The sequence below is a fragment of the Cavia porcellus genome, unplaced genomic scaffold, assembly GCF_034190915.1.
Source record: "Cavia porcellus strain 051 isolate PalLab524CR breed Dunkin Hartley unplaced genomic scaffold, mCavPor4.1 scaffold_13, whole genome shotgun sequence".
Lineage (NCBI taxonomy): Eukaryota > Metazoa > Chordata > Mammalia > Rodentia > Caviidae > Cavia > Cavia porcellus.
This window is the reverse complement of record NW_026947496.1, coordinates 25,532,645-25,546,415: the sequence shown is the minus strand read 5'-3', so window position 1 is coordinate 25,546,415 and position 13,771 is coordinate 25,532,645. Positions and strand designations below refer to the sequence as shown.

Below are 13,771 nucleotides of genomic sequence, written 5' to 3'. Positions count from 1 at the left end.
CATCTACTAAACAAGGGTACTTATGACGAAGCATGATGTTATTTTGCAAGTCAAGAAAACTGTTGCAAGGCATTGCTTTGGTTCTATTTAGCTCTGCCATGATGAACAAAACACTAGATTTCCATTTACTTGGGCTTGATTATCTTTTGACTTTGAAATTTGCCTTATTTTTATCTTTATACTAATAAGGAAACCAGATCAAAGGTATTGAGAGATCTGTTTAAGGGAATTGTGGACACAGTCACATGAGTAGTGAAAGGTCAGGCTGGGATCCCAATACGAATCTGTGCATATCCAGCCCAAGACTCTCTCCCCGAGACAATGCTCAGTAATCTGGCCTCATGTGGGTTTATGACAGGACACATGGTTATCATCTGTAAGACTCATGAATTTCTGCTAGCACAAGGGAAGATTTTTTTCTATTAAATGACCTAAGATATACAGGCATATGATTTCACAATATGTGGTCTTTTATCTTTTATTTTTGCATCTAAAATTCCCTGTGCACAAAGGAGGAGAAAAAATAACTCTAAATTAGTCTTATTTTATAACTTATTTAATCTCAGTATCTTTTATGGATACTTAATAAATATGTGCTCAATCACCCAGTGACTTACATTTCTTCTCTTTGGAATAATATTGTTTGAAGAGGGTCAGTTTATCAAGCATCAACAGCTGGAGAGTCCTCACAAAGGTCCAAAGAAAAGCTGAGGTTTCATTTTCTATTCTACTATGGCGTTCTGGGTGTTTGGGTTTGGAAACTTGTACAGCAACGTGGGAAGAACAAGGATTGCAGGACTGGAGCCACCTGAGTTGCATATCGGCTTTAACAACTTCGGGCTTGGAATAGGATTTCAATGTCTTTGCCTCTGAAACAAAATAATTTCTACCCTTGAAATTTAGAACACATAAATAACTGCCTTTCCTGTAATATTTTGCTGTGAAAATTGTTACACATACAGAAAACCCGTTCCCCTCTACCTAAAGTCTGTAGTTAACATTTTGTTATATAGATTTGCCTTTTAGCAGATACATGTGTCTTTTATCTCTCTGTCCTTTCATTAATCTATTTTTATCCTTTGATGCATTTCAAGTTAGCTGTCAATGCCAGACTGCACGACTAAACTTCAAATCCTTTATTGTTTCCTATGTGTGATTTACTTCCAGTGCAATACACAAATTTAAACGTGCCATCTGATATGCTCTGATGAATGTGCACACTCATATAACACTCGCCTCTATTAGGATGCAGAACATTACCAACACTCTGAAAATCTCCCTCATTCTGCTCTCTGCTCCATTTCTGCCTCTTTCATCCTGCTGTGATATATTTTTATCCGGTCAGTTTTGACCATTCAAGAGTATCATAGAAATGGAACCATTTTCAGTTGGTACTTTTCTGTGAAGTTTTTTGAGGCATTCTTCTGTGTTGTTGCATGAATCAGAAATTTGTTCTTTTTCATGGTCGACACATATTCCCTTTAGGATCTCACAGTCTGTCTACTTCTATTTTGATAGGCAACTGTGCTATTTCCACTTTTGGTTGTTCTAAATGAAGCAGCTAGAAACATTTTTATATTGTATATTTATTTATGTGGGCCACTGGCTTTTATTTCTCTTGGAAAAAACTTAGCTAGAAGTAAAATTTTAGGTCTCAAGATAGGTTCATATTAGTTTTGTAAGAAATTTCTAGACTTTTGCCCAAAGTGGCACAATTATACACTCATCACAAATTTAAGCATTTTTTTTGCTCTATCTTCTCTCCAACAATTGTTCTAAGTATTTTTAAATTTAGCTGTCATAGTGGAGGTCTCTCTCTGTGGCTTAATTTACATTTCTCTAATGACGGATGATGTTGAAAATTTTTTATGTGTTTATAATTCATCTATCTTCCTTTGTAAAGTCAATAAGATGGTCTTTTTAAAAAGCCACGGAAATATTTCAGAATACCAACCTTTTGTCAATTTCTTAACAATTACTTTAGTTCAAGTTCCCACATTTGACCAAGTGCATCATTTTTTATTTTTTTTCCCTGTGGTCTATGAAACTCTTGACTGTTCCCCAGAGGTATTCTATTTTGTTCGGAAACATTTATAATTCTACTTTTACTTTTAAATAAGTCCTGTGGCTCATGTCAAATTAAATTTGTGAATGGTTTGAGGTAGCGATTGATTCTGCAGTTAATCCAGTGCCTTTTCCTTAAAATACTTTTCCTCCCTGCATTGTCAACTGTGGAAGTGAACTTCTATTTCTGGACTCTTAACTCTGCTTCGTTAATTGGTTTTTCTAGTGCGTACAATTATCATAAAGTTTTTGATCACTGTAGCTGTGCCATAAGTCATGAAGGCAGATAATGTGAATCTTTCAACTTTATTCTTTTTGTTTTTCAAGGCTGCTTTGGTATTCCGGCTCTAGCACATTTTCTTACAAATTTTACAAGCAAAAAACAAAATACAAAATTAAATTAGTTTTAGAACCAACAAATAAGTCTGGTGGAGCTTCAAATAGAAGTACATAAAATCTATACATTATTCTAGAAATAAATGACTTTGCAACATTACTGAAATTATTAATCAGTAAAGATAACATCTCTTTGTATAGACGTATGTACTGTCTAATCACTCTAAAGTTTTTCTATACATTTTGCTGAACTTATTCCCAGGTATCTTTTGTTTCATTATGCTATTGTAAGTGGAATCTTAAAAATCATTTTTCCTATTTTTTATACTAGTTTGTAAAATACATTTTAGTTTGTATATTGACAGTACATACTGTGACTTGCTAAAGTCATCAATGCACCTTATTGTCATTCTGTATATTGTTCAGGAGCCTGTAGGCTCCCAACCATGTCATCTACAAACAGAATTTTACTGCTTCATTCCCAATCCATGATTCCTTTTTTATTTTCCTCTCTTATTGCTTTAGATACAATCTCCAACAAAATAATAACTAAAAGATGTGAGAGTAGATATCAACTTTAGGCTAAAGACATTCTTTATGCCCCTATTAAGCATTAGGTAGATTTTTCATAGATTTACTTTATCAGAATAAAGCTCCCCACCATTTTGATATCTCTTCTAGTGTTTTTCAATGGTTTTATACATTATTTAAATTACCATATGTTTTTTCTTCTCGACAATGTGGTTTTTGTGAATTACTTAGACTAATTTTGAAATGCTTACTTTGCCTTCCAAGGATAGACTCAAATTGATTATGATGTATTATCACATTGAGGCATTTCTGCATTGCTTCATAACATTTTGTCAAAGTATATAATTTTCAATATCTTTTTAAAAATCTGATTATGGCTACAGAAATTATAGGTTCTCCCCTCATTTATTTTTGAGACATTATGCATAATATTGGTACTAGTTCTGCCTTAATTTTTGACACAATTCACCAATGAAACAAGAAAAGCCACAGCTACTTTTTTTTTGAGGAGGGAAGATTGAAATAATTTATTTGAAATGAAAGCAGAAAAAAGCAACAAAATTAATTAACCTATCATATTAAATACTACCATTCATCAATAAACACTATCAGCAGAGTAGAACATGCTCCATGGAATGAAAAAAAATACTCTTGCAAATCAGATCTCAAAAGTAATTAATATACAGAATATATATTTTTAAAAATCTACAACTCCAAAACAAAAATAGATTTTTAAAACAGGCAAAGCAGAATAGACATTTCTACCAAGAAGAAACACATTTGGCCAATAAACACACAAAAAAAGATGCTGAACATTACCAGCCAACACAGAAATGCAAATCAAAACCACAAGGAAATATCACTTTACGCCAATCACACTGGCCACCAAGACAAAAGAAATAGCCAGAAGATAACAAATATTGGTGAAGAGAAGAAGAAATGGAAACCCTGATACTCTGCTGATGGGAATGCACAACAGCGGCACTGATGGCAGTTGGCAGATTTCTGAAAAACATCAAACATAGAATTACCAAATGACCCACCGTACGATCTCATGCTTGGATACATCTCCAAAAGAGATAAAGGCAGAGACCAGGACAAGTATTTATAAACACATGTTCACAGCAGCATTGTTCACAATAGACAAAAGGTGGAAGCAGCCCAAGTGTTAACAGAAGGATGAGTGGATAAATAAAATGGTCTATCATCTATTCTATCTATCTATCTATCTATCTATCTATCTATCTATCTATCTATCCATTTATTTGTTACATTTATAAGTTACCATCTATGTTTACTAGCTATATATATATGCATATATATATACACTTAATAATCATTCTGTTCCATTACTGTATAAATATATTACTTGTATTATGTCTACTATTTATGATAACAACTCAAATGACATAAAGCTCCAATTATGCAAATTTAGGATTGGCAGAAATTAAGCAACTCACTCAAGCAGCCCATATGTCAACTATAAACATACAGCTATGTTGCACTCTAAAGTTTTCACTATACTGAAGAAAATGATGGTAATTTAAGGGATGCACAGAAAAGTACCACTTACAAAGTCATAGTATATGACACTCACAACATGAACAAATGTCTCTACAGGTCAAAAGTCACCTTTTTAGAACAAACAAAGGTATTTCTCCAAGATTAGACTCAATGTCCAATTTCAGATATTCCATAAAAAGGTCACAAAAGACATATATTGCAATGAAGTTAATACATTCAACGTCAACCATAGATGAAGACACTTCAACTCACTTTTGTTTTAACATTTTATTTAGGCAACTATATTGACCCAGAGACTAAGAGCTTGTTAAATAAGGTATTGGCTATTTTTATTCCCTCACTAGTAATTCTCTGAAGTATATAGGCACAAGAAGTTTGTAACAAGTTAGATAGTGGAGTGCCAAATAAGGACAAGAACTCCATAGAAAAAAATCTCACTTGTGCAAGGATGAATTGCCAAAATAAATAAATAATAATAATAACATTTTATTTGCTTTGCTGCTGAAAACAAATACTGCAGACCTTTATTTCTTCATGGTTCCCTGGTAACCCAAGAGAGGCATATCACATTTGTTTCTCTAGATGAGATATTTCATTGTGTAATGGGTTTAGATCATGAGTCAAAAATAAAATAAACACCAAGGGTGTCAGGCACACAGGCACACTGTGCATTGATTTAGCTGCATGAGAACACAGTATGAGAGAAAATACAGGCACATGATCTCAACACATTTTCTAATATTATGTGCTTCATTTGAATCTACCAAATAAGCCAAAAGGAGCAAGTTAGCCAACCAATCTTCTTCTAGGAAACACCAATGAACGTTTCTTACTCATCTTATATTCAAGAATGCTTCACATTTCTCAGTATACAGGGCTAGGGAAAAATTAGGTTCTTGGAGTTCAGTTTTGACAGTGTATCCAGCTGCTGATAGTTTTTCATTTTTTCCGTAAACCTAAATGGTATCAGTATATGTAAAGTTAACTAACACTTCCAGCTAAGAAAATACTTCATAGAAGAAAAATGCTCTCCTTGGAGTTTACAAATGTTATTTGGTCTAATTTTGCAGGAAGAGTTTGTCTCGTCAGATTATAAGATTTTTCCTGGAGAGCAACTGCAAGAGAATGTCTCCCATACTGTCAGGAAAAAGAGTTACATTTTCGTTCTTTGGAAGAAACATAACGTGGGATGGGCAACATGTCAAGTGGGTGGGGAGCCTTAGGCCACGTGAACCTCCAGAGAGATCACTAAGAAAAATGCTTTGTGAATATGATGGTATATTAGCACATTTAGTTTTAAGAAATGAGTCAAAGAAATCAGATGAGGGGTGGGTTTTAAGGGTCAGGGCTCATATGACTGTTTCCTACCTATGCAGCACTTAACTCTGAGTATCTGAGAGTCCAAGAGTTGAGTAAATTCAAGAGTGATTTATAAAAAACTGAGTTTTAAACACCAGAGAGGCTAAATGCAAATATTGAGCCCAGAAAGTCAGAGACAGTATAAGCACTTGGAATAACATGTCAATTAATGGTTTAGAAAGAAAAAGCAGAAACGGAAACAGAAAGAAAAAAATGTCTTTATGTACCTGAAGTTTTCATTCATCCCACCAGTGCTGTCACTGTAACCAGTGTCACAAGGGCTTAAATAGCTAAAGGCAACACATGGGTCAATATTTAATTCATAATTCTCATGAACTCTGTATTAGACCAAATATACTACCACATAATACTCTACTCCTTTATGAATTTATTCAGTGCATTTTGCTTGCACAGTTCAACAAAGTGATTTTTAATGTTCTCTATTTTAGGTAACTCTGATATTTTAAAAATCAATATTTTAAAAACCACTGAGTGTAAGCTCATAATGTCACATGAATTTTCACAAGGTTTCACTGGAGGACAGCAGTGCTTCGAACATGCACAGAGTTTAATGTGAATTCATTTCTAAAATACTTTCAGGGATCCATTCATCGTGCACATGGATATTCACTTAGTGCAGTGATTAAGGGAAGGTCTGGAGTCAGCCTGCTTGGACTCAAATCCCAGCTTCATCAGTTATTAGCTTCATGACCTTGGGCAAATTATGCAACTTTTTGGAATCAGTTTCCTGCACCGAATAATGAGGAAGAGAAAAATACTTAGCTCACATGACTGTGAGAATCAAATGAATTCTACATAAGGCATTTTAAAAAGTGCTCAGCCAGAGGTGGTATCTAAGAGTTACTTATTGTTGCTGTTATACTATGTAACTATAAATAATACTGATTTTTTCCTGTTTTCAAAAGTGTTCTACTTCAAGGAATTACATAAATGCAAGTTGCCCCTTTTCTCTTAACATCTGCCAAACTACCTCCTTAAAGAAATTGAAATAGCTTGGCCTATGGTCAAATGTAATGACTTTGACTGTATCTACAAATCTACAAAGACTTGTAACCTAGTTACTCCTTCAATTGCCTGGCTATGCCTGAAAGTAATTAACTGAGCAGTTTTGAAGTGCTTATGTGTATACCTCAAAGATGCCCATTCCTGATCCCCTTATGGACTCAAAAGAGGTGGGAGAAACTGTAGTAACTCAAGTTTTAGTAGCTCTCATCATCACCTCCTTCATCAAATCCTATGGATAACTTTGTGTGTGAGAATCCTGAACTCTCCAAAGGACTTTCCTACAAAGACATGAGGACCCTCAATGTGGTTAAAGCAAAATGGCGGTCAACGAGGAAGACAGCTACTTCTCTGGGTATGACAGGCCATCAGGAGTCTGTCATGGTGTGCAAGTTTTCAAGTGCTTTAGATTTCTCACGAATTTCCATTCAACAGCTCAGGTTTTGTACACAGACTTACCATTTCTCAAAATCTACATTCTCTTAAGTCCATTAAAAATCACTTAAAAATTTATGTGTTGTTTCAGTTTATATAAATTCTTGCACAAACTCCAGAGAGTTGTAGATAAGTAAATTGGAATAAATTCTGCAGAATGAATATTAGTAAACTCTATTTATAGGATGGGACTTTAACAGCCACCTCCTCTGAGTTCTGTTTCACACTGGTAACACTGACATAAGTTTCAGCCAAAGGGGAGAGAGGCACTATGTCTGTACTGCTGAAGTTTTATCAAGGGACTCTTACTTAGAATGGGAATGGGATGGGTGGGCTACCAGCAAGGTGAGTTTGCTATTTTTAGGTATGTAAGCAATTATCTAGTAAGTATATAAAAAACTTAAACTGAGAAAATAAGTTTTGGAAAAGAAACCACATGGAACATTAGAAGTATTTCTCATACTTTGCTATTAATCATTGCTGTAAACTGAAGGACAGCAATAGAGTTGAATTCCAGAACTTTTAAAGTGTAACATGCCTAGTATAAGTAACTTTGTTTGAAGTTAACTTCCTGAATTATTCTTAAATAACTGCTAGGTTATCAATATTGATATTGCTTTTATAGAAGGGCATTTGTCAGCTGGAAAGGATAAATTTGGAGCCATCTCCAAATCTATACTCCTCTATTGTCTAATACAGCAGCCATGAACCATATGTGGCAACAGAATTCTGACCTTGTAAAATATCCACGAGAATTCAAGATTTTGTACAAAATAAAGAATGCAAAACTGTTCCGTAATTTTATACTGACTGCATATTGAAATGAAAATATTTTGGACGTATTTGTTTAAATGAAACATTATTAATTTTTTTCAGTTTTTATGTGGCTCCTAGACATTTTAAATTTCTTGATACACTCTTATTTGAGTCCTACATTACAGTTCTGTTGGACAGCATTGGGTTAGCCATATAAGAGAAGAGAATAGTACTGTAACTCAAACATTGTAATCCCTTTTCCAGTCCACTTTACAATCTGGAAAGTTATATTTATAATCCCATAGAAACATTATTGGAATTTCACGTAAATTAATTTTAATCTGCCACCTGTAATGCAACGAACAGAGACAGTAAAGACATTAAGACATGTTTAAAGTTATGGCAGCCAAGGGGTCCTAAGTACGATCCAAGTGAGGATGTACAGACAAAGGCCTTCATGCATGCCTCTCCTAGAAGTTATTATCTTGTGCAGAAGGGAATGGTTCAAGATGAGTGACAGTGAGGATGGCAGGAATTACATGAACAAGGCTGAACTAGCCAGGTGGAGAGGTGAACCAGAAAAGGATTACAATATTTGGATTACAATATAAAATATGTGGATTACAATATTTGGCACCCAACATGGGACTCAAACCCATGACCCTGAGATTAAGAGTCTCATGCTCTACCAACTCAGCTATCTAGGTGGAGAGCGTACACCTCTACAATATGCAGGAAAAAGATATACAAAAGGCCCATTCTGCATAACTCGATTGGGATAGCATATAAATAAATTTAGGAGGCTGTTGCTTTAATTTTTGATATGTAAACCTTTGTGCACTGGGAAGTCATATCTTCTTATTTTGAAGTTCATACCCAGTCAATATTCCTAGAGCTGTTTGGCTCTGCCATCCCACTATGTTCAATCATTTCACAGGAAACATGATGCAAGGAAGAAGTTGTCGGGTAGTCCTAAGGATTATATATCAGTACCTCAGCTCGCCTTATTTGCACTGCTTAGAGTCAAAGATAAAAAACAAAAAAGCATAGTCAGCTCTATTACATATCAGTACATAAAAATAAGACTTGCTTTAACTAATGCTAAAGCAATTGTTCTGCATTCAAGGAGCGGTCCTCAGGTTGTCTTCTACAAACAGAAAGGAAAGAACTCTTTGGGAGTCTGCTTTCCCTAATTGCAACAAACAGCTGAGATAATCAAGTTACAAACAGAAAACACTTATTTTGGCTTCTGGGTTTGAATGTTTCTGCCTAAGACTGGTTGTCCCATTGCTCAAGGTCTGGCTGGAAAATGAAAGAAAGAAATGTCCATCCCATGTCTCAAAGATCTCCCACTAAGCCTCACTTCTTACAGGTTTTCCCTCCTCCAAACAAAACTGCGGAGCAAGTCTTTACCACAGGGACCTTGCAGTGTTCTTAAGATCTAAACTATTGGAGTCTCAGAGTCAACAGGGCTCAGAATGGTTGCTACAAGTTGCCATTTTGGGAATCCCATTTCCCAAAGTGATGCAGACACTTCCATATGGAAAACCTGTGAACTGCTAACCGTGTTTCTAACAGGAAAGTCTTTTATAAGTATCAATAATCATTTCCTAAATTATATCTATAGTTTCAAGATGATATTAGATGAATTGCATACAGTGGGGATATGGGAACAAAATTCTCCATGGATGGAGGCCTGGCCTGGGTGGCACAGTTGGTAGGCGACGCTAAAGTAAAGTAAAGTAAAGTAAATAAAGTAAATCTCTTCACCATCACAGTTCAGAACCATTTACTACTTGTTTTAGCTAACTGGTTGGTTCACTATAGTATGTGACCCAAATTCAGCCAACTACCACCTATCGCCTGCTTATATTTTTTTTTTTAAACAAAGTTTTATTGGAATATAACCAGAGCCATCCATTTACATAGCTCATGGCTGCTTTTGCATTGAACAGATTTCAGGCTTCTGTCACAGAGATCAGCTGATCTGAAAAGCATAAAATACTTATATTTGGACCTTTACAGAAAGTTTTTAGGACTCTTGGTCTAAAGTTAGAGTGGTGAGAGTATGTCTATGTTTCATTTAAAATTAGCCACTGGCTTCCTAATTTCTTTATAATAAAATTAAATGAAAACCAGATTTTTTCCATCTTCCTGGCCTCACAGCAATTAGCTTCTGGTTTTCTCTACTCTGCTCACTATGTTCTCCTTACTATTTCTTGAGTATGCCTAAAAAGCTCTTCTTTGAAGTCTCTGCCCTGCTTTCCTCCTAGGTAGAAACCACTTGAACCCTAAAAACCTTCCAGGTCCCTTTCTACACTTCCTTCAGGTTCGTACAGACCCTGACACTAGGACATAGTGTCAGTGATCACTGCGTAAAAACCACTGGCTCCTCCCCTTTCCTGTTTTGTATTTCTTCACAACATGCATCATTAACTGACGTGCTACATATTTTATTTCTGTTTTTCTCCAACTAGAAAGAAACTTCATGAGGACAGTCAATTTTGTCTGTTTTGCTTGCTGCTGTGTCCTTAGCACCTAAGATTAAATCTGCCCTCCAAAATACACAAGACTTACAAGAGAGGAGAGAGCACAATGCCTACTGCCTTTTCTAAATGCATATGACACATAGAAATGTGGGCATGGAGTATTTCCTGAACTACACAGACAGAAACACAATGAAACTGAAAATAAACAGAACAATGAAGGTAAATGTGTGCTCACCACCCTTCCTTCCTTCCTTCTTTACAAACTGTTCATCCTTCCTTCCTATCTTTAGCATCTGCCCATTTATCCAACCATCTAGCTACCTCATAACGGGCACATTTATGATACTGGGAGAGCAAAATGGTGTAAGAAAAGAAGTAAGCTCAGGTCATAATGTTTAAATACTTTTTGGAAATGTGTTACTTTAAAAAATGGCCAAACCAATTGTCCAAATTGGGATAGTAGAAGATGATAATTCAGAATGTATGATGGCATGGACCACTGGTTTTCAAGCTTTGTACAGATCTTTTCCTTAATAGTATCTTGTAGTAGTCTAATGTATAAATATCAGTCTTCATTAATGTTTCTTTTTCTAAAAATCCTCGAGAGACTTCATCTGCCTTTTCTATTACCTCTTTCTTGACACCAAAACCATCTTGGCACGTAAGACTCTTTAAAACAAAATCTGTAAAGGAACAAGCTTTAGAAGTGGCACCTCCATTTTCGTACTTGGAAAAATTATCAAAACATAGAAGAAATTAGGAAGACAAGAACTGGGGATCTGGCTCAGTAAAATTAAAAGACTCCTCACAGATTTTACAGGTGATCTGATAGACTCACAGATTAACAAGGAGGCATCCATTCTTGGCTGTACTCTTGGCCTGCCCCAATCATTTGTCTTTTTTATTTATTATTATTAAGTGGTAGCCAAGGTAAATGAAAACGTAGACATCAGCAGCAGTAACCTGATAAAGATCAAGATGCTAGTGATGCTGACAAAGCAGATACACAGCCAGGCATGAAACGGAGCTCTTTGCACAGATCTGACTAGAAGGAGCAACCAAAACAATTTGACTCCCTTCTTCATATCCCATTGCTAACATCTGGACGCACACTTCTAAGAGAACAGAAAGTTCCACTTTCCTGTTGAATAGTTATTTGCTCATCATCATTTGAGCCAGCCTGAAACCTAACTAAGAAATCACTGTCATTAATTTACATCATTGGGGGGGGCTACAACTATGCAAATATACTGACACCATCCTACAAATCCTGAGTATGAAGCTTCTTGTAGTAAAGGCTCATGTGTATGCAAAATTTTGGGGTCATATGTTATATTAATGGCACTAATCTAAGAAATCCTATATTTTTACACCCATATAAAATATAGTTTTCCATTTGTACTATATCTGACCAAATGATTCTATTTTTCAAAAGTTAAACTGAATCAAATTTGCTTCCACACCTCTTATAATGTGCACTACATGACTCTTACCAGATGATTCTGTAAGACGCAATTCCATGATATCCAAGATTATGTCTTCAGCTTGGCTCTGACCATTAGTAAACTATTTAAAGACTAATAACTTAGAAGCTTAAGGTAATTTTCTTTAGAGAATAAGCTATTTTTGCCTCTAGAATATTAAAATTAATAATGACAAAATGCCAGCAAATGTAGCAAAACATGCATCTACCAGTGTGCAACAAACAATAAAGTACTTGTCTTTTTCCATTCAAAAAACTTTATTCTAAAGAGCAAATAACATGCACTCACATTTTCAGGATTAGTTCACTCAAGAAATAAAACTTTACATTGGCGTGAAACTGTCCAACAGATTGCCTGACTCTGAATAGTACAATATTTCTTCTTGAGTTTTTTGAGCCAAAATATACTGACAGCCACATTTCAAAACTGAAGACAAATTTTAGGATAGAAATTTACTTCTAGTAAGCGAAGCCAGCTATTGTTCCTTGAAATCATCAAATTCTCTGAATGTCTGTAGAGTGTTTTCACAACAGAAGCAACACTACGATGAGATTACTAAATTCAGACTTGTGTTAATACCAAGTTAAGAATCCAAAGTCTGCAAGATCATTCTATTATTCCACATCATAATAGCTTTTAAACAAAACATGGAAATTAGCAGTAAGAAAAAAGTTTAAATGTCCCTATACCTTCAAATTCTGACTTCAAAAAATCTGTATTTATATTTCCTACTGACTATGAACAAGTGTATAATTTTTTAAATTTTTATTAGTACATGCATGCAGTACATGACATTTACATTTCTTGTGTGCAGTTGATACATGCACATTATACATCTTGATCCCTTTTCTCATCCCCTTATTTTTCCTTCTCCTTCCCTCTATCTCTTGAGCCTCTTCCCATTTGAGAAAGATCTATCTCTCTACTTCCTGTAATCTACATTTTATTTTGCTTTTTGTTTATATGTGAGGTTTCACAAGTATCTTTAATATATTAATTAAATAACAAAATGAACCCTACCTTGCATCTAACCAATTGTGTTTACAAATGGTCTGATTTTAAATGTTTTAATTTTAACTTTCTTATTTTATGATGGTACAAAAGCATTGCATGGCCAGTAAAAACCATACTTCAAACTTTAGATCTTGATTCTTTCCACCCTAGAAATACTTTGTGTGATACTCTTGAGATGGTGGGGAGTGACAGCAAGTCACTGCTCTAGGTCAGCCAGTAGTCTTGAGGGTAAATCACAGTTACTCAGTGTATTCCATTTTTAAGCTGTGATGTTAGGGAAGTTAAATGTTTTAAGTGTATTTTCACCCTACTGTATTTCCAACTTACAGTGGGCTTATTAGATCTAATTCCAATGGGTTTATGAGGTAGAATTCCACAGTAAATTGAGGAGCATATGTATAATATGCTTCAGATCCTATTTGAGGAAATAATTATAATATTGAATAGATGAGATTGGTAAAAAATATTTGACATGAGTTGGACTTGGAATACTCTCATACTATCAAAGAGTAACACTAAAGAAATTGCATAAGAGGGAAAATAAGAAGAAAAAAGAAAAAATATATGAAGTATACAATGATTTATACATAAATATTAATGAATGATGAGAGCACACTGATAATTAAAAATATAAGAAAAAATGAAATACTACTTTCACACATAAGTGACTCAGCTTTTTATTAAAACATTTATTGCTAGACACATATAGTCTTACGACATGATAGACAGTAGATGGTACCTTTAAAGGAATGTTGG

At 34.8% G+C, this 13,771-nt stretch overlaps 1 long non-coding RNA gene and 1 other non-coding gene across 2 annotated transcripts in view; both read right to left on the bottom strand.

Annotated features, from left to right (window-relative positions):
* Positions 1 to 13,771, bottom strand: part of LOC106027450 (uncharacterized) — a 61,230-nt gene that overhangs the window by 20,580 nt on the left and 26,879 nt on the right. The window lies entirely within an intron of this gene.
* Positions 8,663 to 8,735, bottom strand: Trnak-cuu (transfer RNA lysine (anticodon CUU)). Its single transcript has one exon. It is a non-coding gene; the product is annotated as a tRNA-Lys (tRNA).